Here is a 27,558-nt window from a genome sequence, read left to right as displayed (position 1 = left end):
TATAACTATTCAGGTAGATAGCGCTTTACAGCAGTAATTCACATGACATAATAATATAACACATAGTGGAAATAAGCACTTCAGGCATAAAACACTAGGAAAAGGAGTCCCTGTCCCGAAGAGCTTACCATCTAAGTGGTAACTGGGGAAACCGTACAGAGACAGAAATAGGGTGTTTTTGGTCAGTGCGTCTTCAAGAGGCCGAGGTCGATGTATGAGGTGTATAGCATCAGGCAGTGGAGCTACCCATATGCTTCATTAAAGAGGTGTGTTTTAAGGTCCAAAAAGTGGAGACAGAGGGTGCTAGGGGAAAGGCATTCTGGAGATGTGGGGCAGTGAGTAAGAAAGGTTTGAGGAGAGTGTTTTTGATTCAAAAGGGGTAGACAGAAGACATCCTTGAGCAGGACGTAAGAGTTGGGCAGGTGCATAGCGAAAAATTAGGGCTGAGATGCAAGGAGGGGCAGAAGAGTCTTAAAAGAGAGGAGGAGAATTTTGTAAGTGATACGGGATTTAATAGGAAGCCAGGAGAGGGATTTCAGCAGGAGAGACGCTGAGACAGATTTAGGAGTATAGCAGCAGCAGTCATTAGGATAGATTATAGGGGAGACAGTTGAGAGGCAGGAAAGCCGACAGTAGAAGGTTACAATAGTCGAGACGGGAGAGAAGGAGGGCCTGCATTAAAGTTTTAGCAGTAAAGCGACAGAGGAAAGGTATGTGCTGGATACTATCAGCAGAAGGATATTGCTCTGTAATTTCATGAGAAACCATAATGATAATGAGTATAAAAGGCTAGACTTGGATGTTACATAAAACCTCGTTTTATTCAATATTGGCTAAAATATTTCCGCTCATTGGGAGGGAGGTTTGATTTGAACATTTACCGCATGAAACTGAAACTATGCTTCCTCTCTTGGTATATGACGAGTGCTTATATATACAGTTATAACAAAAGGTCAGGGAGGAGTTACTAGACATACATATGATGATTGTACAGTATCAACTTCTGTGCATCTTGCTGTCATCGGTCGCCCCTCTTTGTATTAATTAAACCAGAAGGTCTAATCCAGCATCAATCATGCCTGACTGAGAAACATGTCTCAAACGTGTGAAACTTGATAAACATTTGACGTAGATACCTAACGGAGGGAATAGTTTCTCACTAGCTGCATGACGTTTATAGTCTTTTTGATACCTAGCCAGCACTATTTTTACTGGGTCCACTACATTTCTTATACAGTACCTTGACTGGTCATTAGGAGTGCTACCCACACGGCCCTTTCCTTATAAATAGAAAAGCAATGGGTCAGACTTGAATTATTTGGCTGGCAACTGGGCTTGCAATGCAAGGGTTAAAATGCTGGTTTTGTCCCAAAGTTAATCAGCAACTAGTGTCACATTTGGCAGTGTTGGTGCTAGCAAGTTTGTTATATGACAAGAGGTATGAGCCCCGTAATCCCCTTATTAAACACATAACTTAATAATTGCATTAAGTTAGAGCCTTAAAACACGATTCCTTTGGGATTCAGAATGATATATTTTTGCACGTTGTAGCGTTGTTTTTTATTTTGATCACTTACATTAATGTAAACTGCTCCAGGCGTTTTCTACGGAGGAGAAAACAGATATAAATTTATATTTGCAGAATTCATTAAAATAGCTGCTGCAAATGTTCTCAGAACTGGTTTAGAACGTATCAGTGTCCCCTGCAACATTGGAACTAATGTAGCATTCTTCCCATGTGTAGGTGGAAGTCACAGGTCTAAGTCCTGTTGATTACATGTCCAGTTGTATTTTTGACTGCTCTGTTTGGAGTTTGGAGTTTGAATTTAGACAGTACCGGCTATTCATCCACTCCAAGTTAAGTGTGTGACCACGTTGTAGTATATGTGACCATGTAAATTGTGCCACTCTTATCAAATGAGACTTACTTAAAAGCCCCAGAGAAAAGGATGTTGAAAGCTTTGCTCTGCAGGGGACAGCATCTGTAAGAGTGAGTAGGCTGCAGGAATTCATTCTCTTCTTGTACAATCTCTCGAGTTAGAAATGTTTCCATTGATGGTCAAGATGCCTCAATCCTACTGGTTTTATTGTCAAGTGACCGTGTTAAATAGTTGGTAATGATTGACCTTTTACTAATTGACGTAGGTTAAAGCCCTACCTTAAATTAGACTGTTCAAAAATAGCTTTTTTTAGTTATTGCCTTTAAAAAAAAACATTGAAACATTTAGATTTTTGTAAGAAATTTCTTGTAAGGCTGAGTCCCCGCTGAGCGGGCAGCGTTTGGCGCGGTAACTTGCATATATATATATATGCAAGTTCCGGCTTATGCGATGCGCGCGCATGCGTGGGCACACACGCTCGGCGCTTGTGTTTTATACTTTCCCGCTTGCTCAGATAGCCCACAATTGCGCCCACCCTCCTCCCCCCCCCCGTGTGCGCGACCACAAGTTGCAGGACACCCGGCGCTCATGCTCTAAGCATGAGCGCGTTCAGCGCCACGGGGGACTCAGCCTAACTCTGAAGTCCATGTTTGTTTCTTGAAAGCAGTAAACACGCCTGCAAGTTTTTTTTTTATTACAGCATTGGAAATAGGGAGCGGAACAGCATTCTTATTTCCTCCGGGGACCCCCCATTATTCCAGGATAGTTACCACAGTTTTAGATCCCTGAGGTTATTCAACATGGCCGTCAAATCTTGCCGGCCTCACAGGCAGTAGGAAGCCACAATGTCAGTTGTTGTGACTTCCTATTGGATGGCTGTTTAAATAACCAGCGTAAACAGTGTTAAATATCTTGGTAACCAAGAATTCAAAAATAGCTCGATTTAGCTAAAGAGAGCCCCCTAGTTCGAATCCTGTAAAAATAAAAAAGAATGTATGTCCGACAACTCTAACAAAACTGTAACAAAACACCGTGTTTATGGAGTATGCAGGGCCGGCTGGGACTTTTGTGGGGCTCGGTGCAGTGGGGCTTTTGCGGGGCTTCTTACCTTGTCCGGTGCGGCATCTCCTCCTCAGAGGACGCAGAGTTGGGATGTCACGGTGCCATGTGGCGTCACGTTGTCATGGCAATGCGGTGCCATGTGACATCACAGCACCATCACAATGAGACGCTACAGGAGGAGATGCCGCTGGACAAGGTAAGAGCCTCTCTCCCCCAGCAATCTGTCACACTCTCCCCAGCAATCAGTTTCATTGTTTTGAGGAATAGCGCAAGGCCTCTGTAATCGCGGGGCTGGCCCTGGGACTATGGAATTTGTTTCTGGGCTTTCATGAGTTAAGATTTTGGAAATGTTCTAAATGTGCAAAACCCTCTCCTCTTCATTGATTTTTTTCCAAGTGGGAGTGGGTCCCTAATAGGATAGAACAACATGGCAGAATAGTTGGAAGCTGAAGTTCCAGCCTGAAGATGTCAGTTACAGTATATGTACATGTATATCCACCCTAACTCCTCCTCCTTACGCTCTTCAAATTGCAAACTGACGCACATTGGGGAAGAATGGGAGCAACTACCTTGATACATGCAATTTGCATTAACCCTGTAACACCCCAGGGTCCTCGTGACATAGTGGCTAGGTCATAGATATTGGAAATCATGTTTCTGGTATCAGTGGCGCTGTGAGCACGTGATCGCGATGTGCCAGGGGGGCTGTGGCCCCTCCGGTGCTGCATGTGAAATCCTCGCTTCCCAGCTCCTAGGGAGTTTACATCAAAAGTCTCTGAACTTGGCTGGTTCAGTGTGGGTTACCTGGTCGGGGCGCTGGATCCGTGCAGGCTGGGCATTGGTAATGCAATGATGGGTGCCAGGAACTTTATTCCTACAAACAGAATCTTTATTAATCACCATCGATGAAGTCTCAATTGCACGGTATGCATCACTTTGTGTATAGGTTCATCACTATTCTGTGTCTGTGCGGTCTGTATCCTCTTCTCTAAATGCCTCTATCTCGGTCCGATAGGAAGGTGCCAATACTTACTAACTCCTGTTACCTAAAGGATCCCTCTGCTCTATAGCATCGATAGTGCTCCATCTCCTTTGGGCCCCTGTTGGGTCTTGTACTACTCTTTCTGTCTGTGATCAGAATCCCTGTCTCGGGTACTGAATACCATCCATGGCCTGGGTGAGAGTCAGCTGTGGACACTCCGATGGGGCTTCTCCAAGAATGCCTCGGAGCTGTGGCTTGGGGAGCCCCCTCTGGGCATAGACGGCCTCTCTGTGAACCTTCAAAGTAGTGTGGAGCCATTCCTGAGAATGCTACTGTATCTAAACAAGGCACCAGGGCCGCCTACAGGGGGGGGGGGGGGGTGGAGAGCTGGGAAAAGTATCCTGGGCCTGGAGACGGCAGGTGATCTGGCGCTCCCCAGCTGTTGCCTCCCCTTCCCACACCAGCCTTTCTCTCCTGCCGGTGCACCCGTAATTCGGGCCAAGCTTCCAGCGCTGAAACAGGGATATCCTGAAAACCTCACCTGTTAGCGGCCCTTGAGGACTGGAGTTGCTACCCCTACTGTAGAATTTTACAATGAAATCATACTGATAAATGTAAAGTATCTGAAGTTATTACATATATATTATATACAGTATATGCCTATTGGAGCTGGAATGTAAAGCCTCTTTAAATAGTTGTTGGCATTGCACGAGAACTCTTGTCAGGGAGCCATGTTCATTGAAACCTAACTGGTGTCTGCAGGACCTGGCAGTATGGACAGGATACTGCTGTAGTGTTGAGAAGCGCATAGTGGATTTCTGCCAGTGCTAGTAATGCATGTAGTATGTCACAGTTTATAGTGTAGATCCGTTCTACATTACTATGTGAGGGAATATTTGGAAAACTTCACCTAGCCAGACATTCTGAAGCCGAATTCTCCATCCACTATTAACAATCGACACACCACTTAGTATTTTTCTCTTTAACCTTTTCCCCCAGTGATTATATATCATAATTTTGTTTTGGTGTATGTGTATATACAGTATCTACAGTATATATACACACATATATAAATGTATGTGTATATGTGTATGTGGCTAGTGTATATATCCACGTGTGTGTGTGTGTGTGTGTGTGTGTGTGTGTGTGTGTGTGTGTGTGTGTGTGTGTGTGTGTGTGTGTGTGTGTGTGTGTGTGTGTGTGTGTGTGTGTGTGTGTGTGTGTTGCTCATAATTGTGTTATGGTGTGCCTATACATAGATATGTATTTATGTATGTATGTATGTATATCTATCTATATATATAGATATACATACATACATACATATCTATGTATAGGCACACCATAACACAATTATGAGCAACTAGGTGCACTGTTTGTAAAATAGCTATAGCAAGTAATCTGATATAGGGAGAGGGGGGTGAGGCAAGAAATATATATTCGCATATGGATATATTTTATTACATCATGGAAATTGGCAAAATTATAATAATTATTGTTAACGTTTTCATTTTGGGGGATTACTTTGATTTCTTTGGGCTCTAAACATTTGCTTAACTAGCTTATTCCAAGAACAATCTTAGCCATGTGCTGATGATATTTAGGGGCCAGATGATAACGGTATTTGTCTCCTTCATTGTTGGGTGACACAGACCAACACATTCCTCTTCTGGTGGAAAAACAGAGGTCTGCCTGAAAGCTTCACCCTAATGTGTTTTGCATCTGCCGTTTGGAAACTCTTTGACGCAGACAGCGAATTGAAATCTGCAAGAAATGTGAATGAGGTTGGACGAGGACTGAAAGGATTCATACATGAGTCATAGACCTTTGAAATCATTTGAAAGCAGCAGTAGCACCTACACCATAGGTGGCCAACTCCAGTTCTCAAGGGCCACCAACAAGTCAGGTTTTGAGGATATCCTTGCTTCAGCACAGATGGCTCAATCAGTGGCTCAGTCTTTGACTGACTGAGCCACTGACTGACTGGCTCAATCTTTGAAGACTGAGCCACATGTGCTGAAGCCACTGATTTAGCCACCTGTGGCTACGCCACTGATTGAGCCACGTGTGTTGAAGCAGGGATATCCTGAAAACCTGTTGGTGGCCTTTGAGGACTGGAGTTGGCTAATCCTGAAATAGGTGATAGATGAGACGTGAGAGACAGAATTTGATGCATGCCGTTAGCATATTTGGAGCACTATTAGTAATTCTCATATCACATGTAGGGTGGCAGGATAGGTACATAGCACCTTGAAATATTGTACTAAGAGACTCTGGATTACAGTCTCAATATAAACCAATGTAATTAGCTGCAGAAAATGCATCCATATTGAAAGGCATTCAGCACTTTACACCTTTTGTTTAAAACAGCAGTTCAAGCTGACGTTTTTTTTTATTTTCCCTTTAATATATGCATCAACACAATCTACACAATGATAAATAATTAGCTAAGTTACCGATTGATCTGTTCTCCTGTGATCGATGGGTGAAGATTCGGCTCAGGGGTTCACTAAATGGCTCAGTGCAGCAGAAGAGGACCAAAGATGTAAAGTTATGGGCGGAAGATAATGTGATCAGGCAGTAGATACAATTGGTGCACTGCTAGCGAGAGGGCAGGGCTCAAAGGGGGTGTGCCAGAGCCTGTTTCAGAAGAGGAAGGAGATATAACTTTGTAAATAGTTGCTACAGAAACAAAAAATGCTTGTTACATTTTAATACATTAAAAGTGTCATTTAGAGTTGATTTTAAAAAAATGCTACAAGTATTTTCTCATGGTTTAGAACTGATTTATTAAAAAAAAAACACACACATGTAGGATATTGCTTGGTCTGTGGATTTAAAGCAGTAAGCCCCCCCCCCCCCCCCCCTCTCCCAAAGTGGCTTTTTTTTAACGCTACCTGAAGGGGGGGGGGTTGTCTTCCACGTGGTCCCCTGACCTCTGAAACCCCCAAGTTTCCAGTAAAAAAAGTATTGCATTTTTGGGAAGTTTTCTAAAAAAAATACTAAACTATAAATGTGGCTACCGGGGTCACCAATACAGAGCCGCAAAGTCAGCTCCTGATGACGCTGAGGCTTTCTATTGGTTGCTGGAGTGCGCCCTGACCCAGTGACCATTGTGTGCCTGTCGGACAAATATTTTTTCCTGGTGCACCACAGGAACTAGGTGAGCCCCGGAGGTCGGAGACTATAGAGAAGCTCCAGGGGAACTAACAGATTAGGTAAGAAAAACAATAAATTGATTGATTGGTATATTATATATCTATATATATATATCAAATTATATATCAGTGCATGTTGCTGCTTTAAAACATTTCCAGTCCTCTGCCATGGTATTCAAGCACTTATCCAGACAAGTAGCGGCACTGCTGCTTTGAAAATGTTACATTCAACACCCATGAATATTCATTTACATAATACTGTATGTTTAAATATGTATTTTGGCCCATTAATTATTTTGGTTCTTACCCAATTGTCATTCTTGTTTCTTGAAGATTCTAAAAAGGCGCCTTTCACTCTCTGCCGCCCAATGCCCAAGGAATGCCAAGGCAACAGGATTTTAGTTATCAAATGGGCCTTCAGGGAGCAAGCTGAATTCTACAATTGCTTATTATGCTAGGTGGCCAAGATTACATAGAAAATTAGCGTTTCCACCTTTTGTTCTGGTGTTAACAGGACTGCGAATTGAACAAAATACATCAAACTGTTTTCTATCATTCAAAAAGGCGGGCAATGATAAACTCAGACGGAAAAAGATTGCCAAGATTGACGAGTGGTTAAATTGAGGTCTGAATTTCCATCTGGACATTAAAGTTCCCACAACAGTTTTCACATGAAATAGGGTGTTAATCTTGCTTTCCTGGCTGAATCCCAACACTGATTGTACAAACTGTCTTGTCTAAATGTACCTGCCAGTCAATTAGACACAGAATAATCCTCACTGCTTTAACTCTTGAAATCAGACGTGTGTTTATATAAACTGATGCTCAGGCCTGTGCTGCTCTGTGTGCTGGTAAAAAAAACCCCATAGAGTTCTAAATAAAATATGAATATAGAGCATTTAAAAGTTAAGCAAATGGGTAATGTAAGGTGTTCATCGACTTTATACCGAAAGTATTCTCCCAAACCCTAAAGTGGTGCTAAGTACTTTGCTTAACAGTGCATTGTTACCAACTCAAAAGTACTTGTTATGATTTGAGCACTGATAGGGATATGTCAGTATCTGGGGCTTTTCAGAAGAGGGTTTCATTTTCGACCCCTTTACTTGGCACAGGTTTGATGTGTTTCTATATTTTCAACCTTGTACCCAAAAAGTCATTGAACAGTTGATGCTTTTTTTTTTTTAACCAGGAGAAAACTCCCCTACTAAAAGATATGAAAGTTGAATTACTTAAGGGCAGGTCCATACAGACCGCATGGAGGCGTCCACGCGGGGCGCAAATCACATTGCCTAAAGGCATTGATTGCGTGGGCAGCACCACGAGGGGGCGTGTGTTGCGCAAGAAATCAGTTGAAACTGATGTCTTGGCGCGACAAGCAGGTCACGTGAGTGGTTCACCCAATGAGGGCGAACCAGATCCGTGCCGCCCCTAATGATGCGTCTACCATGGACAGGAAACACACCCGCTTCACGCGGGTGACGGCACAGCCTCCGAGAGGGTGAAGGCTGTATGGCCTTGACCTAAGTGGCTTGCTGTTTGGATGAGGAAACATTTACAGTACTCTTTGTCCGGAGAATTGATATGCTGCATCTGTCTTCCCAAGGCTATAAAGAGAACAGAACTCTGTGTGGGTGACAGCTCTAGATAACAACTTTATTTCATGTAGAGCTTTTCTTCCAATGGGACTCAAAGCACTTCACAATGACACTATAGTCATATAGTAATCTAGTGTGCTGTAAGCAGCACGTGGGATTTCTTTTGCTGACACAGTCCCTGCCTAGAAGAGTTTACAATCTATGTTGTTGGTGCCTGAGACACAGAGGGATAAAGTGACACGGAGCTGATACTGGGATTATGATCCAGGTTCCCCTGCTTCAAACTCAGTGTTGTTTGTTTTTTCGGTCAGTGCCTTTCCTCACTGAGCCGTTCCTTCAGCCTGCTACCAGCTCTCCTCATTCTGCCTTGCACTCATTCACTTTAACCTCTGACCCACAGCCATTAACAATAAGTGAGTCTATCTCTATGGTAAAGTGTATCACTTGTTGTTTGGAGAGCACAAATATTGTTTTGTCTCCATTCTCAGATGTAGAGATTTAAGCACGATGGGGGTATGCAGCCCTACTTAGGAGGGGATTCACAAAGCCCTGTTAAATCAGGGCACATAATGTGACAATACCTAAAACAGGAACAAACATGATGTCCCCTCAGTTAATGTCCTATTCTCTGAGCTTATTATATTAAAAAATAACAGCTGTCATTTAGTTCATTGTCATATTTAGTATGTCACCTTATCGATGCATTAAGTTGCGTTAACTTCCTTATTGTGGCGTTATCTAAAATCTTGGCGTTACTCCCATTCAAACCCAAAAATAAACTTTCGCTGGAGAAGAGGGAGAGAGGAAAGGGAAATAATGCTGGAAATAAGGTTGTTATTTAAATCATAGCTAACTGTCTGGCGCTACACCATCCGGACACTGCAAAGCCCTATCTCAGGGTCTGGATAGGAGTGATGCCAGGTTCAGCTCTGACTTAACTAACGTAATGTTACTTCCCCATGTTAACTGCAGCAGAGGTTAGAGAATAGGGGATGATATGAGAACACCGTCTTTACATCTCATTATAACTAACGCCCATTGCAGTTAACGGTTGGCTCTTTACAGTAGAAAACATTGCGTAACATGACATTATTTACGTTAGTTCCATTAATATTAATTTGCAGAGAAGTGGTGGGTTTCATGTTCTTAAAGCGGCAATACTACACCCCCCCCCCCTTTTTTTTTCTTTTCTTATTTGTACAAGTAAAGCATGCGGCAATGTATACGTTCTGCATTCTTACCAAAGCTGGCAATCGTTTGGTGCTCCTGTTATAAATCTGTTAAAATCCTTATTGTGTGCCTCACATACTGTAATGGCTGCTTCAGTCAGTGTAACTCAGCAGCTACAATGTATCCTTATATTACGAAGGCAACATTATCTATACTTACAGTTTGCAGCTCAAACTGCGGGGAACATTGGCAACAAATTATCACACACAGCAAAGTGTTGCAAAAATGTTGCACTGCTGGGGAGGTGGGTTAAAGCCTGCTATAGAAATCAAAGAATGCTTTAAAATTCATTAAAGATGGCATTAAAAGTTGAATAATAATACAACAATACAGTAAGTATTATATAATACTACAGAACTGATTTCTTAAAAAAAAAAAACATTTAAGATTTCACATGTTTTGCTGCTTTAAGCAACCCACATCTACTGTATAATACTTATTTGGTGATGCACGCATTGATCTGGCAGACTATTCAGCAGACATCCACTCCTGACATGAATGAAGTGAAGCAGACAGCATTACACACTGAAACATGAAGTCAGAAAAACATATTATTCTAACCAAATGTTCTTATTCATGACTTTGTAAAGAAGCTGGCACATGTTGTAAAGCTAGAGAAGTCAGGACCAGTGGTATTTCATTCCGTTTATCCCCGGACAATGCTACATGCAATTTACGTTGCAGATAACGCTCGTCCATCTGTCACCTCTTTGAAAGTGACAAAGAAATACTGAAACCTGTGAACTGGGATGAATTATAGGTTTGTGTTTTGGGCAGTAAGGGGAGAAGCTTAAAAACGAACGCTCATTTGCAAGAAATGCCTTCATGTACGGATAGATAACATAACAAGGTTTCTTAAATTAGCTAGTGCATCATTTGGCAAACATTCCTTTCTAAATCCTGGCTGCTTCTAACCATCATATCCTGTACCCTACAATAAAGCTGAATATTGCCATGCCAAAAATGCATTTGGGAATACAATGGTATAGGTGAAGGAGAATTGTACATTCCACCAATACAGATTTATTCTGTTTTAATGATTCCTATTTTTTGTGAAAAATCAACTATACAGTTGTTTTTCCCCATAGAGTTCCATTAGAATAAATTTGAGCGAATCTTCCCAACATCATGGGATCAGCTATGGCAGAGTTCACCGCGGGGTCTTTACACAAACAAAAAGTGGGTGGGAGAAACAAACAGCGCAGAGATTGTTGGAAAATGGCACTGGCCCCCCAACTGGGAGTCTTCACTGATTGCAATGGGACATCAATTGGAGATCTATTTCCAAATCAGCAGGGGTTAAGTGGTTGGTTTGTTTCTACTTAACCTCCTCCAGTGATGGAAAACATCTCCAGTTGCTAAAATACTCAACTGCACCTCTCAGCTGCTATAGACCCTGCTCTAATTTCATCAATAGGACATGAACTCCAGGAAAAAAATGCCAGTGACATTAATGTCTTTGTAATAAGGTCTTCTCGTTACATGGATACCTAGACATACAATAAGAACCAGAAGTGATAGACAATCAGCCTACTTGCTGTATTACCAAAAATGTTGTACGATATCTGTCGTGGTGTGATGGAGTATGTATGAAAACTGTTGTGGTGTGATGATACCCCAAAATGACATCTAAATGTAGAGGTGTGCATAAGAACATTCTGCATTGTATGGGGTTAACCTTTCAAGGGGATAAAAATGCCTTTCATTTAGTCAAACACCCTTCTAATGAGCGGTACAGGACCTCCTGGTTTATTCCTTCCACTTCCAGGGCTCCATAGTACCAGTTACATGCTTTATATTTATTTGTAATTCTTATACAGTGTTTGTCCCAATCTCCCCTTGAGGGAGACGGTCTCTTGGATATATCACTTTCTGTTTATCAGTATTTCTCACATTGACAAGCACACAGGAGGTGTTACATGGCGCACTATTAAACCAACTCCAGTCCACAAGGGCCACCAATAGGCCAGGTTTTAAGGAAATCCCTGCTTCAGCACAAGTGGCTCAAACAGTGGCTCAGTCGTTGACCAAGGCATTGATTGAGCCACCTGTGCTGAAGCAGGGATATCCTTAACATGACCTGTTGGTGGCCCTTGAGAACTGGAGTTGGCCACTCCTGTGCTAGTGAGTCTTCTTTAGCACTGTCCCCAGCATCTTCATTGGCAGAGGGACTTTGATAATGAATCATTTCATGGATGTTCGTGTATTAGAGAAGGGTAATTAGGCTCTGGAATGCATCTGTCATTTGAAGTGGTTTAATACAGCATGAAAAGTGGTATGTTCCTCTGACATCTCTGGCCTTAATATCTGCTATAAAATAAGTATATATATTATTTTGTATAGGGAGAGTAGAGGAAAGGTGTGTGGGATACTGGCACAGAAACTAACATGGTCAATGTCAAGATAATGTTTGGAGACAAGGAAATGTTTTGCCACAGCAGTGGTTCTTTTAATACTCTGGTATGTGAGTAGTTGCATACTCAATTTGTAAAGCAGCAATCACCCCCAGAAGCATGTATGTATGTAATGTATGTATGTATGTATGTACTGTATGTACTGTATGTACTGTATGTATGTATGTATGTATGTATGTATGTATGTATGTATGTATGTATGTATGTATGTCTTTATTGTTATAGCCCCCATTGCTGTACTTAGCACTTTACAAGAGAGACAATACAGTACAGGGAATTATAGTACTATGAGTGCAACAAAAAAGATCAGACAATAGGAAAGGAAATCCCTGCCCCGGAGAGCTTACAATCTATGTGGTATGATGGGAAACTTACAGACACAGCAGGTGAGGGAATAAGTGCTGTAGATGGCAGTGCTTGGCCACAATGGGTGGTAGGAGTGGCTGAGTGTGGGACAGTAACCATGAATTTAGGCTATTGGTGGGCTATATACACACGCACACACGCACGCACGCATGCACACACACACGCATGCACACACACACACACATATTTAGTGAGTTTTAAGGTTTGTCTTAAAGGTGGAGAAAGAACATATTTGACGTATGCTGAGTTATGTGAGCAGGGAGAGGGACTGGCTCAGTGAGTAACGACACTGACTGGCATTGAGAGTTTGAAGCAGCGGAGCCTGGTTCAATTCCCAGTGTTGGCTCCTTGTGATCTTGTGCAAGTCACTTTATCTCCCTGTGCCTCAGGCACCAAAAAATATATTGTAAGCTCCATGGGACCTGTGCCTGCAAAATGTCTCTGTAAAAACTAGCAGCGCTATACAAGACCATGCTATTATTATTATTATATGAGTTTAACTTGTATAATGTTAGTATATTGCCCCCCGAGCATGTCGTTCTCTTTTAAAAATAAATAAAAACACGTTTTTCTAGTGTTAAGAATCGAAACTTTTAGACTGCACTGCGCTGAGGGGAGAGCTCCATTTTATCCTCACAGACACTTAATATTTCAAACCCTTAAATCTCCTGATAGAAGCATTCACGTTTAAAAATAAAAACCATGTAGGAAAGGGCAAGAGGAGATTTATTAAGTAAAAATTAAATGTGGAAAGAATGACGATCAGCACAGTATATATGCATGTGTGTGTATTATTATTATTATATACAGGCACTATGCTTTATATTGATAGATATATACACATGCATACATGTGCTGTATATATGGTAGTGTAGATTCATGCCTGGGTACAGAGCTCAGTAGAATTGCAGAAATAAAGAAAAATGCTGGCACTCACAGGACGTTTATTAAGTGATCGCTCTCAATAAACGTTTCACCACTTAAAAGTCCTGTTAGTGCCAGCATATATATTAAAGAAACAGCAGCTTTGGTTGGGATTGCTGCTTTAAATCTCATTGCAGAGCTGCGTATGGCCTCAGGACTGAAATAGCAGGGATGTTAGCTGGGGTACATTGGCACACGCAAGCAGAGGGAAAAAAAGATGCACTGCACCTGCCTACACTATGCCTGGCTCAATCTCATCCAAGAAACCGTATCCTGCCGCGTACAGAGGTGCAAAGACTGTTTGATTCAATACGTTTATCAGCAGGTGCTCACAGGAAGAAAAAAAAATAAACACTGCACAATTATACGCTGGATATTATAATTTAGATACATGTCTCAAACTATTTTACACGCTGCTGATATAAAACTGATGGACATGTGCCCATTTTAAGTAGATCTACAGTACACCTTGGGTGGCCAACTCCAATCCTCAAGAGCTAACAGGTCAGGTTCTTGGGATATCTGTGCTTCAGCAAGGTGGCTCAGTCGAAGACTGTGCTGAAGCACGGATATCCTGAAAACCTGAGTTGTTGGGGGGGAGCTTGAGGACTCGAATGGAGAATCCCTGATACATGGTATATATTTATTTCTCTGTAGTAGCCTCCTCAACCAAAAATAAACAATAACCCAGAGAAGATTGAGAATATCTAGTCGCATAAAGCTGAAAACTTGCAATATTTCAGTAGTGAAAAAAATCAGTCCAACTTTGCACATCCTTAAAGAATCAAGTGTGAACATTGAGAACGATCACTGATAGGTCAGGTGGTGATATTCTCATTGTTATTCTATATGGAGAAGGAGTGGCTCAGTGAGTAAAGACACTGACTGATCCTGAGATTGCTACAGTGGGAGCCTGGTTCAATTCCCGGTGTTGGCTCCTTGTGATTTTGGGCAAGTCACTTTATCTCCCTGTGCCTCAAGCACCAAAAACATAGATTGTAAGCTCTATGGGGCAGGGACCTGTGCCTGCAAAATGTCTCTGTAAAGCGCTGCGTATAATTAGCAGAGCTATACAAGAACATGCTGTTATTATTATTATATTGTTTTACTACACATCAGCATTAATGTGTGTGTGATAACTATTTACACCTTTAAGGGACGTGTATTGCAGTGTTTCTGATGGAATGCTGGGGCAAAGACAGCATCAGATTCAGCCGAGAAAGAAAGAACTTGTGTATGCACATAAATAACAACACAGGTACAAGGGGAAAATAAGGCCGCAGATATAGTAGACGTACGACGGAGCGCATGGCGTCACGCGCGCCTGTCAGCCAAGCGGTCTGGGGCCAGTGATCCACAGCAACGGAAGCATGGCCATGGCGTCACGTGAGCGGTTCGCCCTCATTGACCCAGCTGTAGCGAGACAAAATCAAAATTGTTTGTCTGCCCGAGAATCGCCTCATAGATGTACGTGCACCGTCGCAGGGATACAGCTGCTGGCCACAACTGAAATGAAAATAGAGCAGACTCAACACTTCTGCAAAAAACTTCCGCATCGACATTTTGGTCCCAAGACCAAAGACTCTCGAGAAAGGTCCCAAATGGGAACAAAATGTTGATTGAATAAATGTCCCTTTTTTCCCCCAGAAAGGCTGTGTCTGCTCTCTCTCTCCTTCCCTCCATCTCTCTCCTTCCCTCCACCTCTCTCCTTCCCTCCACCTCTCTCCTTCCCTCCACCTCTCTCCACCTCTCTTTTAAAAACAGGAGACTTTGATAAATGTCACGCTCGTTTTACTATTGCTATGAGTATCTAGTGGTAAAGCAGAGAAGGGCACAGTGGTTTTGCAATTAAATGGGATATTTATTAAGCTAATCCAATTACTTTGGCTAAATAAATATCACATTTAATTGCAAAACCGTTGTGCCCTTCTCTGCTTTACTACTATATACTCAGCCGTAAAACCATCTAAACATCCAATTCGAAGGAGTACCCAGGGACCGACCTACACACTTGCTCTGCGGCATATTTCTTTTATAAAAATCAAGGGGACCTGATACAACATCTTGCTTTAATGTTACCGTGTGGTTTCTACTAATGATGTATTACCTGAGCCATGCTATTTTAGCCGTACCACTAACGCTCTGTTTTCACTTGTGTTTTCTTTACAGAAATTAAAATCTCATCTACCAAGGCTTCGAGAAGTAAGAGACGCTACCCCGAAATGTCTTTGTCCGCCTGGTAAGAACCTAAGAGGAGATTCCTTCTTCTATATCTGTCTGTGGTTCTATTGTCAATAAACAAGTAACAATGAGCGTTTTAGCAAAGAAACCCAGCGAATCCACACTTCCTGGCATAGACAGGCCAACGTGAAATCTGAATCCTATTAATAGCTTCTTGGAAACACCAGTTTTCATTTTCAGTAAGTTTGTACTTGAACTTTGACATTCGGAATAAGTAAGTGGGTCATTTAGGTCATTGACCCGACATCCTTTTTGGATATTCATCAAAATCAGATTGCTCACAAAAAATGAAGATCCGTTTATTGCTCCTTAGGTTCACTTGGTCCCACCAATGGACTGGACTTGATCTTTGTCACAATCTTGTTGTACAACTTGCAAGTGGTCCATAGTGTTGTTTCCACTGCAATATCCCCTTGTTGTGGGCAAAGTCCAGGGTGTGTTGCAGCTGATTAGTGAGTAGCTTCATCCAAATCTTGTAAGAGATTGGATGCAGACTTATTGGTGTATATATATATATATGCACATGTAGAGGTATCAGTACCGTGTTAGCCGAGCTTCAATAATCAAAAAAAGAATAGATGATACAGTTCTGTGGCTAATGAAAAGCATTTCGTTAGCCACAGAACGGTATCATCTATTTATTTTTGATTATATATATATATATATATATATATATACATACATACACACACACACACACACACACACATACACACACTCACCTGCTTGTAAGCTCCTATACCCATATTTGACAGAGCAACAAAAGTGTACCTATTTTTATATGCCTAATGTTAGAGGATCTGGGATAGTAGAATGTAGCGAGACAGAGAGAGCGGGAGTAAGGAAGGGGAGATGGGTGAGATGGAGGACAGCAGGCCCATCTCTAGGCAGTAAGCAGGTAAGGCACCACCTAGGGGCGGCTGGTCTCAGAGGGGGGCAAGAGGGAGAGTGTAGCAGCACTGCTGGTTTCATTTTTAAAATAAATACAAGTAGGATTGAAGCAGGGGGTCTTCCGAGCTGAACCCCGTTGATTTCAGCTCCGGGGAACCCCTGCTTCCTGAGATACAGGCACCCACTAAGGAGTTAAGTATCTCCTGCTCAGGTTGAAAGACCCCAGTCACATGGGCCAATAGGAAGCCACCTATGATGTCACAGCTATTGGCCTATGTGATAGGACATCTAAACGTAAGCTGAGATACCGGCAGCCCCTAAGGAGGTAAGTGTCTCAGGAAGCAGGGGTCATCTGGACATTCAGCTCCGGAGACCCCCTGCTTCCTACCTAGGGGAGAAGAATTTTTTTTGGAAAAAAATTTCAGGAAACATTTTTTTTGGGAGGGTAATTTTTTTTTCTTTGAGGGGTGGAGGCTGTCCTTAATTGTGCTTGCCAAAGGGCGGCACATTCCCTAGGGACGAACCTGGAGGAGGGGGTGGATACAGATCAAACACAGCTGCATAACTGTCATTGCATTCTACTCTGGCTTTTCCGTAGTCTTCCTTCTTTTCATGCTTTGTTTGCTTGCTAAAACTTAGAATAATATTATCTGAAATTAATTGCAATGTCAAGGTTAATTAACATGTCATGTTGTTCATTCAGAACAATAGCTAATGAGTTTACTGGCAGTGGTACCTCTCTGGAATGGAAGAGGTTAATGACGTGAGGGATGATGTTTCGAGTGGCAGACGTTATGAGCAGTTAGAAGTTTACCAAATATATTGTCTCCCTCTGTTTTCTTATTCCACTATAAATGTCCTTATACACATTATCTGCACAGCTGTGGGTATACTGTAGGTAACTAACTAGCCTCTATATATCTAACAATTATATAACCATTACTGCATGCGTCCTGAGTGGTTGTGGCTGCAAAACGAACCAATTCTCTATATTTATCAACCAGCAGTGAAAAAGTTAATGTCCTGATATTGATGAATAATAGACATGGGGGGTCAAAATCAGGCCAGTCATCAAAAACCATCATCACAATTTGTTTGTGTCAAAAGCTAACTTATAACTTGTTGGTATGTCACCGTGACCAGGTTCACCCCCCTCTCCCACCCGAGAATCGCCACCCAAACAAATAACCACCACAGACTCAAGATGTGGAACGAGACAGGCCACAGCTTAATTCCAAACAATTAACATAACATAACCTGGACTTGCTGGGTCTAGCAACCTTCCAACTAACTGGCACGCGCCTAAATGGACCGGTGCCCCACCCCATACGGGAACTGCACTTCACCCACTGGAGGATATCTCACAATACCTCCATCTGCAAGGTCACTGGGATCCTGGCATCCATTCGCTATCTAGGCCCACCTAAATACCAATTGCAACTAGGGTTGTCAGGTGGCTTCTCCAAAAATACTGGACACAATGGGGAAAAGTGCGAGACACAAAAACACACACTCAAGAGACACACACCTCTCTCTACACTTCATGCTGTTTCTTCCTCTCCTTGGCCCCACCCCCAGGTTCCTGACACCTCCTCCTGATTGGCTGCTGCTGGCTAATGAAGCCAATCAGGATGGAGGAAGCTGCCCAGCCCACTAGCAACAGCCCTGCTGTCTCCCTGTTTGGGGAAATCCCACGAACCCCTAAGCCAATGAGGTTACTATGGCCAGAGAAGTAATACCAGACACATATATGTCTAGTATTACCTCTAATTTTTTACTGGACAGAGTGTCCAAATACAGGACAGTCCAATTCAATACTGGCCACACTGATAGCAACTAGCCCCTCCAGCCTTCCAACCTACTGTACATGCCTTCTTCCTTTTCCTTCTTCCAGCCCCTCCAACACTCTGCGACACCTGGACCTCCTTAAATCCAGATATTGATGAAGTAGGGGTGGGGAGGGGCTTCTCATTACCTCCCACCATGCCTACTCTACTCCTCTTCCTCCCATCACTAACTCCTTCCAGGTTCCGAGTTCCGGGTTCAAGCCAACCCGTAGCAGGCGTGCTTCGGGAGGGAGAGGTTCCCTGCCCCCCCAATTCTGGGCCACAGCTCTATTTCAAAAAGTTAAACCCCTTGCTGGATCTAGTAACCTTCCAATTAAATCCTAGTAGAGAGGAGGGGGCCCTCACTACCCCTCACCACACCCACTACTCCTCTCAACCCTCAACATTACCTCTTCATAGCCGGGTCCCAGGTGGAGTACTCCGGCTTGGAGAGTTTCCCTGGTCATGAGGACCCCTCTGTGTATTCTGGAGGATACGTCCTGTTCTTAACACTTAAAGCAAGTTGAGTTCTTAAACATGCAGCATGCTGGGAACCCCCCCGCACACCCCCCCATAAAATATTAGCTCTTCATTTGGGACATTACACACAATACATTGCTTTATTCTGTATGTTCCTGTTGCTCAAACAATAATAATAATATAAATGAGTATAATACACATTGGTCTGGTATGTTCTGCTATTTTAAGTGCGCTTATTATTTTCTTCCTTGATTTAACCCTCTGTGTGCCCTTTCGACGCAGCTACGACGTCATTCGGTCTAGGCACTCCTGGAGTAGCTACACATCACGTTTCTGCTCGTTTTCCTGCGGGAGATTGATAAGGAAGCAGAATGAAAGCAGGAGGACTCCTCCCTTCTGTTCTGTCATTGGGGACAGCGCGATCATGTGACCGTTTGAGTTACATGAGCGCGAGTGCCGGCAGGACCGTGGCACTCTGCTTCAGCAGACCCTCTGGCACTCAAAGGGTCTACATGCAGCAAATACAAATACCACTTGTGAGCACATTCACGTCTCACACAGGTCTGCAACCTTGCTCTTCACTATTATCCCCTACCATACAGTGCTTCCACTAAAGCTAGGGATTCTGGGCAATGACATGCAAATGAGCGCACAGTGTCACCTTTTTCTTCTTATCCATTTTAACATGGACCCCTGTCAGTTTATGCGTGCCGTATTATGCAGCTTGTCAGCACAGCTTGGATTGAAGAAGTGCAGAGCCAGTAAACCTACTCACAGACAGCTGTTTTGACCTTCAGTGTAAAGTTGGTTATACTGGCATGGCAACGTGAAGCCACAAATTATATAAATTATGGAGGGTAAAAAGGTGATAAATGCACATATTTTGGGAAATAACTTAAGTTTTGGATACTGTACGTGCTTCTCTCTGCCTGAGCTGCATACAAAGCTTGTGGCGCTGATGCTGACTTTGATCTGTCTGATAGTTGTACGCTTTGCTAGGGGTGTTTGAGTCGATGCTTAATTTTCCTACTAAATTCCAATGTATGTGTTTATCTGGCTAAATAATTTATATGCAATATTTCAAGCTGAATCGCACTTTGATATTAATGTCACTAATACAGATGTTAAGTTGTCAACTAAACGTTACTATGTAGAATGTTGCAGGTTAACTCTTATTTCTGCTACTTGTATTGATGTGATTGCATTTATAGTAATAATCATTACACAATAATAATAACATAGTACAGTCATTCTAATTTAAGAATAATGGTGGGTTTTTTGCACTCAAAGTTTTCTATGAGAATAAAATCTTCTCCGGTACGGGGAAGAAACTGCATGGCACATTTAAAGCAACAGTCGAAGCTGCCTTTAAAAAAAAAAAACATTTTTCCCCTTTAATATGTGCATTAATACAATCCACACAATGATGCGTAATTAGCTAAGTTGCCGATCCAGCCATTCTCCTACGATCGATCGCCGAAGATTTGGCTCGGGACTCACTAAATGGCTGTCAGTGAAGCAGAAGAGGATCAAAGATGCTAAGTTCTGTGGGGAAGATCATGTGACCAGGCAGTGACTAGATACAATTGGTGCACTGCTAGAGAGGGCAGGGCTCAAAAAGGGGTGTGCCAGAGCCTGTTTCAGAAGAGGAAGGGGATGTGACTTTGTAAATGGTTGCAGTAGAAAGAAAAAAATGCTTGTTACATTATAATACATGAAAAATTTAATTCACAATTGTTTAAAAAAAAATGCTACAAGTATTTTCTCATAGTACAGAACTGATTTATTAAAAAAACAACTTTTTAAAAAGAAATATTAAAGAGCAATCCAAGCCGGTTTTTTTTCTTCATTTTCTTTCTCCATTTTTTAAATACAGGATTCAAGCAGGGGGTCTCGGGAGGTGAATCGCATTAAAATTAGCCCCGGGGACCCCCTGCTTCCCGAGATGCTTTCCTCCATAATGGGTGCCGGTAGCCACTACTAGTTCACTATATGGCCGCTTTTCAAAGCTCCCGTGCCCTGCAGGCCAATAGGGAGCTGTGACATCATCCGGTGCGGCTTCCTATTGGCCCATGTGACGAGGGTGCGGCAGAGACACAGGTAACCTCTGTTACTGTTAAGGCCTCGGATATTGTGGGCGAGGGCCCATGCGACGGACCCCTGACGTCGCGCCCGCTGTCGGCCGAGCGATCTGTGGCCTTAGATCCACAGCGACAGGGACGCTTGGTGAAGGCGTGGCCGTGATGTCACGTAAGTGTTTTGCCCTCATTGGCTGAACCACTCATGAGACCCGGCCGTCGCGCGACAAAATCAAATATTTTATTGTCGCCTGAAAACGCGGTCGCGATGTCGCGCTTCATCGAATGAGTGGTCACACACTCTATGGCCGGCCTCATTGAGGTGCGGCCTTTTGTTCACGCTGCGCGTGCTCCGTCACGCACAGTATGGACATGGCCTAACGCAGGATAATAACGCTACAATATTTAGCACCTTCCAAAAGCCGCCCTTACACCCAGACCCAGATTATCACTGCGTTATTTCTTGTAACAGCCTAAAAGCAGTGTCATGAGAATTAACCCTTTCATTACAAAAAAGTTACGTGTCACACAAAGATATATATTATGGATGATATCAATGTCTGAAACACATCATACATTGTATTATGCTTTTTGGTCATACAGTGATATGTTTGTGTGAACTAATATGGTATATTATGTAATAATGGCTGTATAACGTATGGCTGTACTATAATGTATATCCATACATACCTCAATAATATAAATGAACATCCTTCATTTATTGTAATTGTACGTGAATAAAAATGATGTATTCATTAATATTGTTGGGCTATGTATGTACCCATATTTTATACAGCCATTATTACATTATATACATATAATTAAGTGAAACAGTTAATAAGTGTAAAAATGATACATTTCTCAATATTATAACAAGATTTGCACTAACTGACACACATGAAAATCTCCGTTAATAGCCCTGCTTTAATAAAGCGCCTTAACATTTGACCAATGTGCATGCGCCGTGTATTAGAGAACGCGTCTCGGAGACATGAACATCACACTTAATTGCGCTGCTACTTTGACGAACGGGCGTTATTTTTTAATCTCAATTGCTTTGAGGATGAACATTAATAAGAAGGAAAATAGCGTCCGTTCCCTGTTTCGGGAGGTAACGTTATAAGGTCAATTACCGGAGCCCTGAAGATCTGCCCCGATGTTCTTAGATAACTCATATAATGGTTTCCTGGACACCGTGTTCTCCCGGATACTTTGGGATTTGCGCACAGACTCCTTCATTAGTGGTTGCTATTACACATGGCAGCAATTTCCCCCGCACCGTACTAACACCTGAGAGGAGTTAGGGACATTTTCCAATTATGTGAAAATGTAACACGGATATATCACCGTATTAGTTATCATAACAAAAAACAAACCTTACCTTATTAGATGTCCACTGCTACTGAATGAATGCTAATTATCCCTGGTCATTTTGAATGCATATGCTGAAGAATTCAAGTTGTCGCTGGTAATGTGGAGGTAAATCACTATAATTGTTTGTAATAATGAAAATATATACACATAACCAAGTGAAAAGAAAACCCTAGTTTGACACAGCCAAAACACACACACACTCTCTCTCTCTCTCTCTCTCTCTCTCTCTCTCTCTCTCTCTCTCTCTCTCTCTCTCTCTCTCTCTCTCTCTCTCTCTCTCTCTCTCTCTCTCTCTTATGATAAAAAAAATATTTTTAATATACTATATATGTATATATATAGTCTCTTAACCCCTTAACTGTCAAAAACATTTCCGTCAAATTAGCCTTCACCTTTGCACATCTTCCATATGCCAAAATTGGATACATTATCTGAGTTTAGTGAATATGGGATGGATATCTTTAAGCCTATAATTATTATATTTATATAGTACTTTTTGCTATGCAGTACACTTCTGTCAGCTGCTTCAATCTTATTAATGTAATATATTAGTGATGCAATCAAATTAAAGCAGCTATTGAACATCTTCACCACCATCTTTAACCATTGTTTCAGTATTCAGGATATGTTTAAGAGGTTGCCAAATTTATGCACAAAAGCCCAAACGCCCAAATCCAAATAACACATCTGAGACCGTGGAGCATAAAACTCAAATTAGCAACAATGCTATGAAAGTTTGTTCCTTGCGGAAGTATATGTGTAATTATTCGATGTATTGTATTTTCTTTTTTAATGTAACCAAATGTTTAAGTTAATATTGTAACAAACTCCTGAAGAAGAAACTTCAGTGTTCCTGAAAGATGGCAATTCTCAGCAGTTAGCCATTAAAAGGACACCTTTACCCTACATGTATTATTTGCTGAAACAGTCCGTAATCCAAGATACAAGACTAAGAAGCCATTAAAAAATCACAATGGCCAATTTTCACCAAAAAAAGAGAACTTTTGGTGTATTCTGCGCTAAAAACATGCAATCAGGATAACAAAAAATATTTGCAATGACAATTTGTAAAAATATGTATATATTTATTTAAGTGGGAAACATCTCAGAGGGAAATAAACTTTTACGGCTATTTTATAGTCATCCTAATCCGGGCTGTCAAGAAAAGTGTCCGGGAACAATAGATCTTTTTCTTTTGACCTTGTGTCTTATTTATAGAAAATGATTATGTCCTCATCATATGGATCCTAAGTTTACATAAGGTCATGAGAGCTTCTGCTTAGGAAGCTAGCACTTATCGTCATGTCAGAAGGGTTCCCAGATGCAGATAGCCTCTGAGCTGTCTGTTTTTATAGAGATTGCGTGTAACTGAAAGATAAACAACAAAGGTTTTATATTTAGGCTTTGTATCCTCTGCGTGATTTAACATGACATCACCCTGGTAGGTTTGTAGTGGCTTGTTAATCATGTACAAACATGGTAAATGCCTCTTCCCCATTCATTTAATTAGGTTGTTTTTGCATTTTGTGGAAAAGACTTAATAGGCAATGTTTCAAACAAGAATCAGACTGTACCCGTATTGCAATAGAGAATCATACTAGCTCTAAGCATATACCCGTTTCCACTTGGTGCTATGAATTAGAGCAGAGACATGTCAGATATTTAGAATGGTATTATACCGTTAAATGACTAATTGTGCGTATATTTTAAGCCATTTCAAGCTTTTCCTAGTTCTTTCCCACAAAATGGGTATATTGCAATGCTGGATGTTTGTCATAATTAATGAGGAATACATCTGTTCATTTTTAGCTTCAATTAGGTATCTGTTGCTTGGTATGCATTTATGACACATCAGAAAATGGTATTGTAGCCAGCATAGTAAATGCATTTATGGCCATAAAGTAAGATAAATTAACAGGGACTATAGATTATGGCAGTGGCACGCCCCCCTCCCCCCCCCCCAAGGGGGGCGTGAGACTTTTCTGGGGGATGGTGGGGCGGCGTTTACAGAGGTCCCGTGCTGTCCCGTTTACAGAGGTCCCGCTAGGCCTCTGTAAATTTACTTACCAGGCTCCAGTCACGCGTCTCTATGACAATGCGGTGTCAAATGACGCCCGTTGCCATGGAGACGTGATGTCAAATGACGCAGCGGGTCACGTGACATCACGTGACCCCGCAGCGTCATTTGACGCAACATTGGAGGTGAGGGGGGGCACGACAGAGGAGCAGAGCAGGTAGGGGGGTGCGCAGCGCAGGGACTTTGTGGACAGCTGGATTATGGTAACAGTGGATATCTTTTGAAAGCACATAGTCATGTAACAACTTGTCTTCTATTTTTATTGTCTCATTCAAATATATTTGTTAGCTTTTCAAATTGGGACCTGGAAGTTTAACTCCCTATAAACCATATTACGGAATATAATAATAACTTTATTTCATATAGCGCATTTCTCCCAATGGGACACAAAGCGCTTCACAATTACAGTATAGTGCACAGCACACAGCACATAGGATGCTTTCAGACTCGGTCCTTACCCAGATGACTTTACAATGTATGTTTTTAGTGCGTGAATGATGTAGCTAAGGTCACAAGGAGCTGACACTGAGAATTGAACCAGGTTCCCCTAAATCAAACTCTGTCATACAGAGTCAGTTTCTTTACTCACTTTACTCAGTTTCCTTCTCCATATAGTATATGCTGTGTTTGTTAGCAGGTCACACCTCACTGAAGAGTATAGCCAGACAGACTCTTGCCCATATTTACTAAGCAGTTTTAGGTCATGTGTCTGTTTCCTTGTTTCAATCCCAATGCATTCTGGTTCATAGTACTCCTGCAATTCCATGGGAAGTGTATAGGTGGGAAACCATCGCTGGACTAGTTCTTCCTGAGATATGGAGTCAGATAGGGATTATTGAGAAAGAATGTTGCAGAAGATTACTCCTGAGTTGTTGGACAATTCTTAATGGTGAGAAGCAGGGTCGCAGACCTGTCTGAGACATGTGAATGTGCTCACAAGTGCTATTTTTATTTGCTAGACAATTCTTAAGAAATTGATAACACAGGATACCATTTTACAAAATAATAACTGTTTCTCAATGTTAACTCAGTTATTTTACGTTCCAAAATAAACTGCTAATGGAAGAATTCGAATGACTCAATTGCAATAGAAGAAAATATTGGGGATTTGTCATTTGTGTGTCCTACGTTTAACTGAACCTATGAAATGGTTGTACAGTACTTCAGAAAAATGAGGGAAAGTTAACCACTATCCCTACAAGACAAAATCGGCCATTGTAACTCCTTACAAGAGACCGGTCTCTTATCCCCTTAACTGTCAGAGGGATGAGTAACTCTACGGGAAGGGAAAGGGTTAAAAGGAATTCGTTTTCCGCACTCTAAATGTAAGATCAGCGGGTGGCTGTACTAGTCTATTTCTTGGTATTGCTAGAGCGAAGATTCCTTTGCCTTGTCAGTGACAGATGGGTGTCGTTTAGAACGTATCTGTAATGTTGGCATTGTTCCAGGCAAGTGACCCAACACGGCTGCCGTCAGACTCCTTCCCATCTTTACTTTTAGTAGCAGTGGCTGCTCTCCCCTGTTAGTCTGAAGAAAGCGATATGAAACCCGATCAGTCTTTTATACAGAAGTCTTGGAGCCTGCCCATAAACCCAGGAGATTAGCCACCACAGCTGCGTCATTTCCCTTTTGCTTGTGGATGATCCTTAATAATGCAAATGCATGTGTGCTATGTACAAGTTTAAAGTGGACATTGAGTACTAAGGACTCGGAGACACAGGGCAGAAATTAGAAGGCCGAACAGCTCCTTACGGTTAGGCTTTTTGCCTCGTTTTTTAACCGCTCAGTCTTATTGGGAATCTGGTTTTTAGCCTCCAGCTTTACTGTATATAGTGGAATCTGCTACCAATATTAGCTGATGACACAGGATTTAAATAACTGTTCTTGAATGGGTTTAGTAGCTCTATACTTCCTTTGCTCTATAATGCAGCAGGTTAAGACTTTAGGGGAAACCCTATTTAATAACATTGGTTTGGGGCTAAAATATGACACCTTCAGTTGGCTAATTTCTAAGTTCATTGCAGCTACTACAAACAACAAAATACTTGTTAGGTTACAGCCCCATTTGGGACCAGCGTGAACTAATGGCACTGATGGTGGTAAAGACATAAAGGGTATTTAACCATTTCACTGCCTTTATGGTTTACCTTGTACACCATGAGGGTTGTCACACTCAGGATCCTTATGACATACATGCTATTTTTGTTCATCTTCTAGGGGGAGATTACATCACTGAGGGGGGGGGGGCAATTTTGACCAATTGATCGCTACCCCAAAGGGTCTTCCAGCAGCCTAGGGTTCATACTCTTTAGAAAAATCAGAAATATTTGAATCATTTTTTTTTTTTTAAACCTAAAAGTTCCTCTTGGTTTCAATGGGGTCGCTGTATGGGGGCAGTGGGGATCATGGTCAACCCCCAGTTATAAAATAAACAGACTTATGAACATCAGTTAGGAAAGGGACCAGGGAATGATGAGGTGGGAATACGGGAAGTAAAACTTACCTAAAACTTCAGATCACAATGTTTCCAACCATTGTCAGTGTAATGGGGAAGCCTGTTACCAACAGGTAGGGCTGTTAGGTGTGGACCAGCAAGAGGTAAATCCCTGCCTGGAGGAGGCAGAAGGATTTAAAAAGGCAGCCGGTATACAGCCCACGGAGAGGTATCCTGGAGTGCAGAGGGACACCGGGTATGACGTATGTTATGCTATGTATATATGGACTTTTACATGCTAAGGCTGAGAAAAAGCTGTACTTTGCGTTGCTGAACTTTGGCTGAATAAAAGCCTATGCTTCCTTGTCCAAACGCAAGTCTTCCGTCTTTACTTCTGCGTACATCACCTACAGTCAGGATCAACTTTAAAAAATTATTTAACAAATATTCATACTTGTAGTTCAAAGTTCTAGAAGCCATATTGGTGCTATTCTTGGTGACAGGTAGGTTCATTGTACGTTGTAATACCTTTCAAGGGACCAACAT

The 27,558-nt window shown here is 42.0% G+C and overlaps 1 long non-coding RNA gene across 1 annotated transcript in view; it reads left to right on the top strand.

Annotated features, from left to right (window-relative positions):
* LOC142500895 (uncharacterized) overlaps positions 1 to 27,558 on the top strand; it is a 66,418-nt gene that overhangs the window by 4,348 nt on the left and 34,512 nt on the right. The window contains exon 2 of the long non-coding RNA XR_012803342.1: positions 15,781 to 15,850. This is a non-coding gene — a long non-coding RNA (uncharacterized LOC142500895). The remainder of the gene's footprint in view (positions 1 to 15,780; positions 15,851 to 27,558) is intronic.

The sequence above is a fragment of the Ascaphus truei genome, chromosome 8, assembly GCF_040206685.1.
Source record: "Ascaphus truei isolate aAscTru1 chromosome 8, aAscTru1.hap1, whole genome shotgun sequence".
In the NCBI taxonomy this organism is placed as follows: Eukaryota; Metazoa; Chordata; class Amphibia; order Anura; family Ascaphidae; genus Ascaphus; species Ascaphus truei.
Note: the sequence above shows the minus strand (reverse complement) of the source record. Positions and strands in the feature narration are given on the sequence as shown.